The sequence below is a fragment of the Pollachius pollachius genome (assembly GCF_949987615.1).
Source record: "Pollachius pollachius genome assembly, chromosome: 7".
Lineage (NCBI taxonomy): Eukaryota > Metazoa > Chordata > Actinopteri > Gadiformes > Gadidae > Pollachius > Pollachius pollachius.
In genome coordinates this window covers 26587708-26600246 of record NC_136940.1, presented here as the reverse complement: position 1 = coordinate 26600246, position 12539 = coordinate 26587708, and positions in this window count along the sequence as shown.

The window sequence follows — 12539 nt, the reverse complement described above, 5'->3', positions numbered from 1 at the left end:
TTTCATCTGACCATATGACATTCTCCCAATCCTGTTCTGGATCATCCAAATGCTCTCTAGCAAACTTCAAACGGGCCCGGACATGCACTGGCTTTAGCAGGGGGATACGTCTGGCACTGCAAGATTTGAGTCCCTGGCGGCGTAGTGTGTTAGTGATGGTAGCCTTTGTTACTTTGGTTCCAGCTCTCTGGAGGTCATTCACTAGGTCCCCCCGTGTGGTTCTGGGATTTTTGTTCACCGTTCTTGTGATCATTTTGACCCCACAGGGTGAGATCTTGCGTGGAGCCCCAGATCGAGGGAGATTATCAGTGGTCTTGTATGTATTCCATTTCCTAATAATTGCTCCCACAGTTGATTTCTTCACACCAAGCTGCTTACCTATTGCAGATTCAGACTTCTCAGCCTGGTGCAGGTCTACAATTGTGTTTCTGGTGTCCTTTGACAGCTCTTTGGTCTTGGCCATAGTGGAGTTTGGAGTGTGACTGTTTGAGGTTGTGGACAGGTGTCTTTTATACTGATAAGGAGTTCAAACAGGTGCCATTAATACAGGTAACGAGTGGAGGACAGAGGAGCCTCTTAAAGAAGAAGTTACAGGTCTGTGACAGCCAGAAATCTTGCTGGTTTGTAGGTGACCAAATACTTATTTTCCACCATAATTTGCAAATAAATTCTTAGAAAATGTGATTTTCTGGATTTTCTTTTTTCATTTTGTCTCTCATAGCTGAGGTTTACCTATGATGAAAATTACAGGCCTCTCTCGTCTTTTTAAGTGGGAGAACTTGCACAATTGGTGGCTGACTAAATACTTTTTTGCCCCACTGTATGTGTGCGTTTATGGGTTCCCTGGGTTTGTGTGTGTGTGTATGTGCATGCATAGTTGATCTGACTGTGCTTGTGTGTGTATGTATGTATGAGTGTTTATGTGTCACTGTGTGTATCACACAAACAGTCCTCAATGCCAAGATACATACAATGCAATAAATAAATAAGCTGTTAATTCTTAGTTACTTGAGCATTCGTGTGTATTTCCAGTCTAGACCATTAGACAGGGAATGGGAGACATATATCCCAGTCTCCATTATCCTCCCTTTGTCCGTCTCTCGCTTTATCTCGAACCTCAGAAACACACGGAACAATAGAGGACGTATGGTCCAGGAAGGCCCAGGTGAATAATGTGTCAGGGGGGAGAGAGAGAGAGAGAGAAAGAGAGCGGGAGAGAGATAGAGAGATAGAGAGAGAGAGAGAGATAGAGAGAGAAAGAGAGAGACAGAGAGAGAGAGAGAGAGGGAGAGAAAGAGAGAGACAGAGAGAGAGAGAGAGAGAGCGAGAGAGAGCGAGAGAGAGAGAGAGAGAGAGAGAGAGACAGAGAGAGAGAGAGACAGAGAGAGAGAGAGAAAGAGGGAGAGAGACAGCTCTGATGTTATTACTACTGCTAGCTGTCTTTAGCGTCAGAAATACTGTTAGGTATCTTTAGGTAACTATCTATCTTAGATTATTAATAATGTGTGTTGTTTGCTATTTGTTGTTTGTTGAGGGTATATACACAAACATGTCATTTTGTCATGCCAAATAAAGTGGTCAGAGGTAGTCGCCTCCTCTGGGTTGGGGGGGGGGAGGGGGGGGGGGGGCTAGCCCGCTGGATGCTAACATGAGCCTGGCTCTGGCACTGCAGCTGGAACGCGCTCATGAGTCACGCACGTTCGTAGGCAGAACTGCAGGCTCATGTACACACACACATGTTGAATGTCACACACACAGGCACACACACACACACACACACATGCACACACACACACGCACGCACACACACACGCACGCACACACACGCACACGCACACGCACACGCACACACAAACACACACGCACACGCACACGCACACACAGTCCCAGGGAGGCTTGATTCAAGCTGGCTGACCGGCCCGGCCTTAGTTACTGATTCATTAGCGCTGATTGTTGTAATTAGGAAACACAAAGACACAATCAAGCATGCATCGTTGTATGAACAGCGTCACTTCTCCCTGATGGAGCCGTAGAAACATGAAGGCATAACCAATCACACGTGTCCAATCACATAGGACCAATCAGCCATGGCCAATCAGAAGTGACCGATCAGAAATAACTATGATGGCTTATGTCAGATGAAATTGGGAATTCATTGGTAATGAACAGTATTGAAACTCACAATCGTTCTACTAATCGTTCATGTAAATGTGCAATAACATCCCAGATCTAGTCTTCTCTTTTGCCAGTTGAAAATAGGATCGTATTTAAGAGGTCATCGTCTGTTTACTCAGAAACTGGGATACTAAGCAATTTTTTTCTTTCTATTTTATGTGAAGATGTTGCTCATGCGGTGGAATTATTTGCCAAGGACTCTGTGTAAGGACTAATGTTGTCATATGTGGCGGTATATTAGCCTTAAGCTTGTGACCCGTATTAGTTCACAACAAACGGCTCTAAAAACAAACACTGGACTACAGCAGCGAGGTAGTTGTAGACTCTTTGTTTTTGTACCACAGGTTACCTCTCTAATAGGAATGGTACACACTGGTGTTTTCATGGCTGTCTGAACACAGAGAAAGTACCCCGGATAGGATTTGCTGTGGAGACAACCGTGAAGTTACAGAGTAATGAACTCACTACTGTAGACCGCAGACTGCAGATGTGACAGTGAACACATGCCAACAATTTAAGAATTGTCTTAATTACATACTGGGGAGTGTGTGTGATTGATGGCTGGTTTAAGCAGCCTAACCTGGCCTGAGGCAGACTGATTGGACTCTGAGGCTGGGTGAGGCTGCACAACTGTGGTGCATTGACTAATCAATGTGCATAGGTTCAACCAGCCATCACTGCACACTCTGAAGGAGATCTCCTGCATGGCAGCATGATTACCATCCTCATGGACCATTGTCCCTCAAACTACACACTAAACCGGTTGCCAATATCATCATCCTGTGTCCTGGTTGTGGGGGGGCACCCTAGGTGAGGTGTAGCAATGGCATTGTCACATTGGACAAATACCGTAAAATCTTGGAATGTTTCAAAGCAGTCAATTTTCAACACCTGTCAGGCTGTCACCTGTTATCGACTGCAAAAGCGCTTTTACTTCTTTCTTTCTCTCAGTCGACCGCTGGGCTGAAGCCAGTTTCAGTTAGAAAAACCGGTGCGCCGAGCATGTTGCTAAGTACAGCGCCCGTCTCACACCGTAGCCTACGCGCTCAGGAGCGTTATGTTGCTAGGCTACTGCCACTACTAGAATGATTCTTTACAGACTGAAATAGGCAACTCATTTTCACATGCCCATTTGTATGTATTAACCTCTTGTTAACTCACGTTGTTACAAAGGAAAAGGTGTTGTTCGCTAAATTGTTTATCGCAATCCTTAGGAAACAGCCTGGATTTAGTCTAAAACGAGGACTGAGGAGACACTGGATCCCACAGGTTCATACAGTTCCGACACAACACTTTATCTGGAAGCCCCTTGGTCCACACAATGTAATCCTCATGCACTCCACTGCTGAGAACACATGGAGTTCGTGCATGTGTTTGTGTGTGTATAACACATAGTGTGTAGTAGGGCATACATCATCCTACTGTCCCTGTATTTATTATCTAGAGGCATGACCAGGAACTTTATTCTCCTGGCCAAGTCCGCTGTCCGTGTCTACTGCTCTCATTCCGTGTCTCCTCATCCTACATATCTATCCGTGGGTCTGCCTGTTTGGATGTGTGTATCTTCACTCTGTCCATGCTTCCCCTCAGCTTGTTCTAGGCCTGAACGTGGGAACGTCAGGCCAACATTAGTGGCATGATGCGCCTCCGACATCTTTCAACGTGACACCGGCCGGACGCACGCCTGCCTGGAAACACGGCCCCTTCATGTATGAATGACAACCTACTATGGGGGATCTGTGTGCATGTGTGTGCGTGGGCCTGTGCGTGCGTGCGTGCGTGCATGCGCGCTTGCGACGTGCGTGTGTGAGGCCTGCCACAATGTACAAGAGATTGTTCGATGACAATAGAAGAGGAGAAAAATAATGGGTGCAAACATTGCAGAGAGAGAGAGAGAGAGAGAGAGAGAGAGAGAGAGAGAGAGAGAGAGAGAGAGAGAGAGAGATGCCCCTGATCCCCTTCATACTGATGTGACACATGAGGCTGTATATCTCCCCTGTTGCCAGCATGTATTAAACTAATAAGAGTATTTCCCCTGCTCCACAAGCCTGCCTTCTCTTGGCTGGCTGTATGTGGAACAAACAACTGTCAAACCCGCTCAACAAAATCTTATTGCGCTATCAAACTCTTGCTCTTTGTCTGAGATGATTCAATATATGCTAGGTTAAGATGGGAGAGCCATAAAGTACATAGAATAAGACTCGGCAATGAAGATTCTGTACAGAAAATGAAAGGATTAACAATTCATGTCATGCATAATGGACAACAGTAGATGTAGAGCATCTCGGAGTCGTCCGGTTCTTCTGGTTTTGAGCCTCCATTTCACCATCATGCTACCATCAACACTTCAGTGTTTTAACAGAAAGTTACATTTGAAACTTTCTGCATGTCTCATGCTAGTTGTTGTGCACAGGGCTGGGTATGAACCAAACACCAGCGGCTGCTGGTGTTTGGTTCATACTCGGATACAAAGAGCTGTTCAAACAAAACAACACTGTGTTAAATGTTAAGGAAACGCAGCAAAGAAACCAAGCTGACTGTGAGCACAGTGTGGGAACCGAAGGGCTTTCACACTGCAGCGTTTGTCTGAGGACACACGGATGAACTGCGGGCCGCTGTAGCCAATGGAACAGGGTTTGTGATAATGACAGCCCGTGTGATTGAACGTACCATGGGCTGTGACAAAACAAAGACTAACCGGGAAGGCGTTCATTACGGCTAGAAGGCTTCTGTAGGCAGAACACACTCAAGATAAATTCTTATAGTGAATTGGCAAGCAAAGTTTGCGGATGTTTTCTCAGAAATTGTGTCCTTCTGCCTAGAATATTCTCTGCAATGCATCTGTGATTTTTATGTGTGTATGTTTGTGTGTGTGTGTGTGTTTGTGTGTTTGTGTTTACTAGCCCATACAAGCAAAAATATGGGAGGGCAGAAGATAAATTTCTCCTATGGAAATAATATATCAACCTTTCCCTGAAGATTTATCTGCATCAATATTCATATTATAAAAAATAAGAATTATTCCTTGCCCGTCCGAGCCAAACGATTCCTGGAACGAAAGCACCAAGTCAACAAATTTCCTTTTTTTATAATGACTTGCTGCTTCATAACATTCCCAGAACGTGTCATCGCATTATCAACCATACGTATTGACATTCTGGCCAATAACGTCACCCTGCTGATTCCATGGTTTGAACGCTGCATTGACCCACTGATGGGGCATCGGGGGGCTAATAACTGATAGTGACAGATTCGGATCAATCAAGCATCAAACCCCCGCCCTTCAGTCCAGGAGATAGTGCCCCACCACCGTCTAAGCCCCCCATTCATTCCGGGCTGGGGGGTGGAGGCCGCCCTGCCTTGTCCCAGACATCTGCTGGAGAAAGGTCAGACGCCCGACGGAGAGAATTAACCGGGATTGGACCAAGTTGTTCCTCAGTAATTTACCCACAAAGTGTGGCCTGAGCTGGTTGGAGCCCCCCCCAGCTCCCTCCCTCCCCCTCTCTCTCCTCTTTTGTCTCCCCCGTCTCGTTTACGGTGCTAATCGCCGCTAATAGATCGTCCAAAGGCCTGAAGAGGAGCCTGAAGTGATGGGATGAGCGTGCCTGCGTGCCGGGGACCTCCAGCCGGGGTGGAACAGGAAGTGTTGGGGCGGGGGACACAATGAGGGGGTGGGCCGATATAGACAACGACAGCCAATAAAGTGAAGGAGAACAGAACAAAAGCAATATTGTAGAGATGGGCACGATCTGTAGCGGGGGGGTAGGGGAGGAAGATGGTGAGCACCGTGGTGGGGCGGGGGACACCGGGTGAGGCTGTGTGTGTGTCAGGGTGTACATGTTAGCTCCTGTGTGTGATGGTGATGGTGGTACCAGGAGTGTCCCCTGAAACGGGGTGTGTGTGTCTGTGTGTGTGTGTGTGTGTGTGTGTGTGTGTGTGTGTGTGTGTGTGTGTGTGTGTGTGTGTGTGTGTGTGTGTGTGTGAAGTGGTGGTTCGAAAGGGGGGGGTTGAATTGGATAAATTAGAAAAATGGTCAATGGCATCAATAATTAAGAGTGGGTAACCCCCCCCCCCCCATACTCCTAACTCTGACGCGTCCACACACTAAGCCATGACACAGATAAAGGATAATGCCTCCAGACAGTGACCCCCCCTCCCCACAGACACACTCCCTCTATTAAAGGGATGCTGCTGCTGAACTATAGCGGGCTTATCGCGGGAGACAGGGGCCCATTCACAGCCAGCATATCATCATTATTTACCCCCAGATGGAGAGGGCCTATTGTTATCCAGCATGTGTGTGTTTCTGTGTGTGGGTGTGTGTGTGTGTGAGACGGGGCGGGGGGCACGGGGGGGTCTGTGTGTTGGGGGGACGGATAGCAGCACAACGGATTTATGTCCGGCTGGGTCCTGACCCTATGCCCTGCCCCTCCATGGGAAGCCTCCTCAGGTCGGTGGTGCACGGGCTGGGAGTGTGTGTGTGTGTGTGTCTGTGTGTGGGTGTTTGTGTGTGTGTGTGTGTGTGTGTGTGTGTGTGTGTAGGTGTGTGTGTGCGTGTGTGTGTGTGTCTAGAGAAGGACTAGCAGGGTCTGGGTTTGGAGAAGGAGCGGAGCAGGCTGACGGACAGACGTGGTCGTGTTTAATATTAATTAAAGGGATTTGTTTTTGTGCTGGAATTATGTCTGCAATCTCTGACTCCAGACAACTTAAGAACTTAGGATCCTGCTTTCCTATGATGTGGACACGAAGGTAGAGGGAGAGGACGGAGGGAAAGAGAGGGCCCCATTGTGCAACAGCGTCTGTTCAGGAGACGGGGAGGTTTGTCCCAATGTCCTACAAAAACTGCTCAGTTATATTTAATTGGTTTTCAGTGTGAAGACACACACGTTGCATCAATAGCCAAACATACAGCCAATACTCCTTACATACAAAGTGTTATGAACACTTTAATTTATGATTGAAAACAGGTCCCTGGGTGTGTGTAAGTGTGTTCTGGTGAGGAGGAATATGACAAGGAAAGGATTAACGAAGCATTCCTATTATATTTGACCTAATCTCTGTGCCTGACAGTGTCTGTACATCTGTCTTCTTCACTGTCATTTTCTCCAAGTCGGTCCATCTGTCTTTTTCTGCCCGTCTGTCTTTCTCTGCCTCTTATGATTGACTCGTCATCTGATTGGTTTCTAGATTGTCCTCCAGAAGCCAATCAAATCCCTTAAGACCCCACAGAGTCAATCAGCATCTGAACAAACATTCATCACAAAGGAACACTTAACCCTAACCCTAAAATATTGTTGCAGCTCTGATACATTGATAGTATTGATCATCAGGTCTACATGGTGGAGTATGTGAACAGCAGACTCACATTTCTGACAGCATCTCAACCCGTTCTCCTGTTAGTGTGGGAGAGTTATATGATCCTGTGTCTGTGCGTCCTCTCCCTGCCTACGTTTCTGCCTGGCAGAGAGTACATCGCTCTCTCTGTATGCATCCCGGTGCTTTTGTCTGCAGGAATCTGTATCTCCTGCCTCCATGTTCCCATGGGCCTGTCTGCTTGTCTGTCCATCTAGCTGCCTGTATGTCCAGCGCTGGGTGTGCTACTGAATATTTATGTCTGTATGCTGAGTTGTCTCTCTTTCCTACATAAGGCCGGCCCGAGGACAATATTTCAAGCTTTTGATAGTTTCTTTCCAAACTAACATTTGAATATTCAGAATATAAAAGAAGGAAAGAGAGGGAGAGTGCGTCTCTCTCCCTGCCCAAGTAGGAGTCGGCGGAGACCAGTGCTGCAGAATCCCGTTTCATCGACTCATCGTTTTCTTTTCCATTTCTCCAACGTTGTTTAATAATGCAACAAACCCCAGCCTCACGCAGGCTGCTGCTGGAGGCCGGCGGCTCCTGGTCCTCATTGTTCCCCTTCTGCTTCGGCCCCAGTGCAGCCTCGAGGTTCAGAAGACCTGGGTGGCCTGGAGGGGCAACCCCACGGAGAAACAACGCCTTTCTGATTGGTTGCTGTGTTTGTGATTTGTGTTTCTGATTCCTTTTTTGTCGCTTTGTCGGCTACATGCCGTTGTGATTTTTTTGGGGAGTTGTGTTGTTTCTTATTGGTGGTTGTGGTTTACACAACCGCCGCTTGCTGGGACCTCTTCTTCCTACGGGCCGATGGACCAGTGGCGGCGGCCCTGTGGTGCTAACATGGACCTAGAACATTCAATGAACATTGTTGTTCCAACCAGTTAGGTTAAGGTCTCCTCTCTCGCTAGACAGCAGGTGTACTGTTCTTATATCCAATACTAATACTAGTACAATACTAACAAATCATTCTACTTATTTATTTTATTTCATCCCTTGGATATCACTGGAATATTGTGAGAAATGTAACCCTAATTTGCTCACCGCTTCGCAAACATGCATTCAAAATGATTCAGTAAATATATGAATCAAAAAAATTCAAATTCAAATTTATTTTTCATAAAAGATTTCAAATTAAGCACTTGGATCCCTGATTGAGATTTAAATGCCTACCTAACATTATAATCACTGAGTGTTCCAACGTCGGGGCCCAGGGCTACAGAGGCCCCCACGGCGGGCCCTATCCTCACTGGTCGAGGGGAGACGCTCCTCTTGAGAAGGGGCTGTCACCCCCCACACGCTCTCCCCGCCCCCAGGCTGCACAGTATAAGGTCAATAATGTAAATCTCGGCACTTGACGCGGAATGTGGGCAAACACATTTGAGGGTCTCTCCCGGGGAAGGGGGGGGAGTCGGGACAATTTGAGGGTCTCTCTGGGGGGTGGGGGGACAATTTGATCAGACCAACAAAGTCCTGCCCTCAATAAGTAAAGCAATTTTGAATTTGCCAGCTTGGAGGGAAGAAGGGAGAGAAAATATCAGAATGGATGGATGGATGAAAATGCTTGAGATAGGGGGTTCTGGGAGTTATTTACCACATGGCCTATGCACAAGCACACACACACACACACACACACACACACACACACACACACACACACACACACACACGTGACACACAAATATATGTGTACATGCACACACACGTGCATTCACTTGCACGCATACACATGAAAATAAATAGAAAATAGGTAACTACGTTTGTATGTGTATGAGATGGCAGGCAATTGTGTAAAGGAGATGGAGAGATATTGCTTGAAACCCAAAGAAGGCAGGGAATGGAGACACATCTTTGGTTTCCTGCACTTCACGCTTTAAATTCAAGCTTCTAGAAATCCTAGATGGCAGAATGACGAGATATATTTTCTCCCTTCCAACATTAATGAAAACTCATCATATTCATCGTCATTCATCATATTTTTAAAGCTGTGACCTGACAATGTGTCAAAAGAAGCAATAAGTCTTTTTGGTTTTATAAAACACAGTTACTAAAACGGTAACCATAGACTACCTAGTAAGATTCCACCAGGGCATCCATGCCCGTAATCCATAGCATAAAAAGAAGATCTTTCATTCAAAAGGGAGACACTTTGAATATTCTTGCGTTAAATCTCTCCAGCAAAAGGCTGCTTGGGTCTGGCTTCACAGACGCCTGAATAGGTTGGCCCCTAACTCACGACATCACTCTCTCTATTGGCCCCTCCCTCTCTACATCACCCTCTCTATAATAGGATTTTCTTCTGTTGGGTCTTTTATCATTACTTCCATGCATGTGAAGGAGAGAAGGCTGGACTGAGCTGAATGGGGGCAATGGAGTGATGGGGAATCAATATGGCCGATAAAATGGACAATCAGACATTAAGACGGCCAGCAGGAGACTAGGGAAGAGACAGACCAGGGGTCCTTTGGGAACATATTAGCGTCTATCCGCTTGGGCGAGATGATACAATGCTTTGAATCGGCTATCTATCTGACCATCTATAACTGTCTGGATGTCTGTCTGGGGTAACAGTGGTACAATACAACAGGCGCCATTTCCACTCCACGTCTTTCTCCAATGCCGTGAGTTTGATGCCTCGGGCTGAAGTCTCTTGTGTTCTCTGTCGTGCTAACTTCCTGATTGACACTTTGAACCTTGGTAAACAGCTCCTTATAACTGCAACCTTTAAGACCAGAACGTTCTGGTAAAACACCAAAGATGAAGCTGTCCTGGCTTTTCTAGGACTCCAAGTCGCGGTCCACTGAGGGGCGGTGGTAGTAAAACAAACAACAGACATACAGCCCTGACCACGGCTTGTTCCTCCACAATCAAATCCGTAACCAGGCATCATCTGTTTACAACACTTTCCTACCATCTCTGTTTTGACAAACAACTTGAAACACACACTTAGAAATTAATCTGCACAAAGAAGTTCATAGTTCCTTAAAGGTTAGCAGGTCCATAAACGTCATACTGAACAATCAATTACACCATGATATGGAATAAGATAAAAAATATTGTTCCAGGGGCCATCTAATAAATTCTTGCACACAAAAACATTCACACAAACATACGCACACACGCACACACACACACACACACACACACACACACACACACACACACACACACACACACACACACACACACACACACACACACACACACACACACACACACACACACAAACACCTTCCCATGGGCTACCCTGTGGCTCTCTCCACAAGTTAACACGGGGCGTAATTTGTAAGCCCTGGCCGGTGGCATCATTACCTCCACAGGGGTCAGAGTTCACGACAATCGTCGCAGAGGAACACACTCTTCCCAGCATTCAGTGTGTGACGACTCCGTCTCCAGCTCCTGATGCCTCATTTGTTTTATCCTTCCCTTGTTTAGAGTCACTGCTCAGGTGCTACTACCTATTTACCTGCAGTGTCTCCCTGGCTGTTTCCAGTTGGCATTATGCTTCTTAGCACAGTGGCTGTAGTGGGAAGCATAGGCCATGTAGGACGGCTCTGTAACATCCCAGTTCAGATATTCGACCAGGCTTCAATCAAACATTGAAAGAATGGTTTGTGTGGGATAACCCCCAGGGTTTGGTCACAGCATTTCAATAGCCTAAGTGAATGTTACTTTAGGTTTAATGAAGGTTTTTTTTTATTCATAGACTTTTGTATTAGCCTTTCTTTTATTATTCAAAGTCAGCGATAAGCAGTGATCATCTTTTCTGAGAGCAGCCTTGTGAGCTTAAAGCAATCTTGTTCACCAGAGGAACTACTGCACTGGGTTTGAAGAAGACACACGGCACAGCATTGTCTCAGTTCATGAGTGCCCCGGCTCTTTTGAGAAGTTTGTCCTTTACAACCGGCGCCCTCAATATACGGCTCAGAAGTGAACTACGACTTCAAATAATGATCATATTATAATATATATATATATATATATATATATATATATATATATATATATATATTACGGTCTCACAATCATATTATTAGACATCCAAGGCTCTTTTTTTTGACCATCTCCCCCCTCTGCCACTCTCTGTATGTGAACCGTCCTCACACACCGTTTGACCGGCGTACAGACCTGAACTTGCGTATATAACCCTGTCTTTACCAGGGGGGGCTTGTTAAGTCAGACAGGGGGCCTAGATTAGAAGAAGGCCAGACAGCTGAAGTAAGCCCTATTAGTGAGAGTCATTATGCCGTCTGCTGACCTCTCCCTATGGACGGTTCATCTGGGCCACAAGGCCCCCCTTATCTGGGACTCCAATCAATAGCTTTGGTGGCTCACACCATTTCATATCAAAGGTCACAATTTTCTGAAACCAAAATGCAAAAAAAGTAAATAGTTGCGTCGTTCAATAAGTACAGAGAGACAGGTATGCAGATAGCCACACAGACAGTATTAGATCCATTCCTGTTAGCAGCATATGGTTCGTATTGAGTGCAGTGCTATTGAAGGGTAGTCTTGGACCGTTTTCTTTCTACCCTAATAGGAACATGAGTGTTTTATCGGTGTGGTCAACCCAAAGAGTTAAAAAACTTTACATTTGTAGGGGTTTGACTGAGACTTCTGTGCTCAATTCTTTGTGTAATGTTTGGAATGTAATAAATGTCCTTATTGCTACCTTACCCTTTTTGTAATGGCACTGGCCCTATCCAATCATTTTCTTTTCGAAACAGAGCAGATTCTAGACCGTTAACTGATAATATAAATATTCATAATAATAATTAAACAAAAATTGGGGATCAAAATGTCATCATTCCTTAACATTTGAATCAATGTTCTGATGATTCATGTTATAGAGTGCTAACCCAACTGCAACATGAACATTCAAATCTGTGGTAGATATGCTTCGGTGAATCATTACATCCCTTACCCTTAAACACGCACGCACGCATGCACGCATGCAAACACACACACTGACGCACACACACACACACACACACACACACACACACACACAC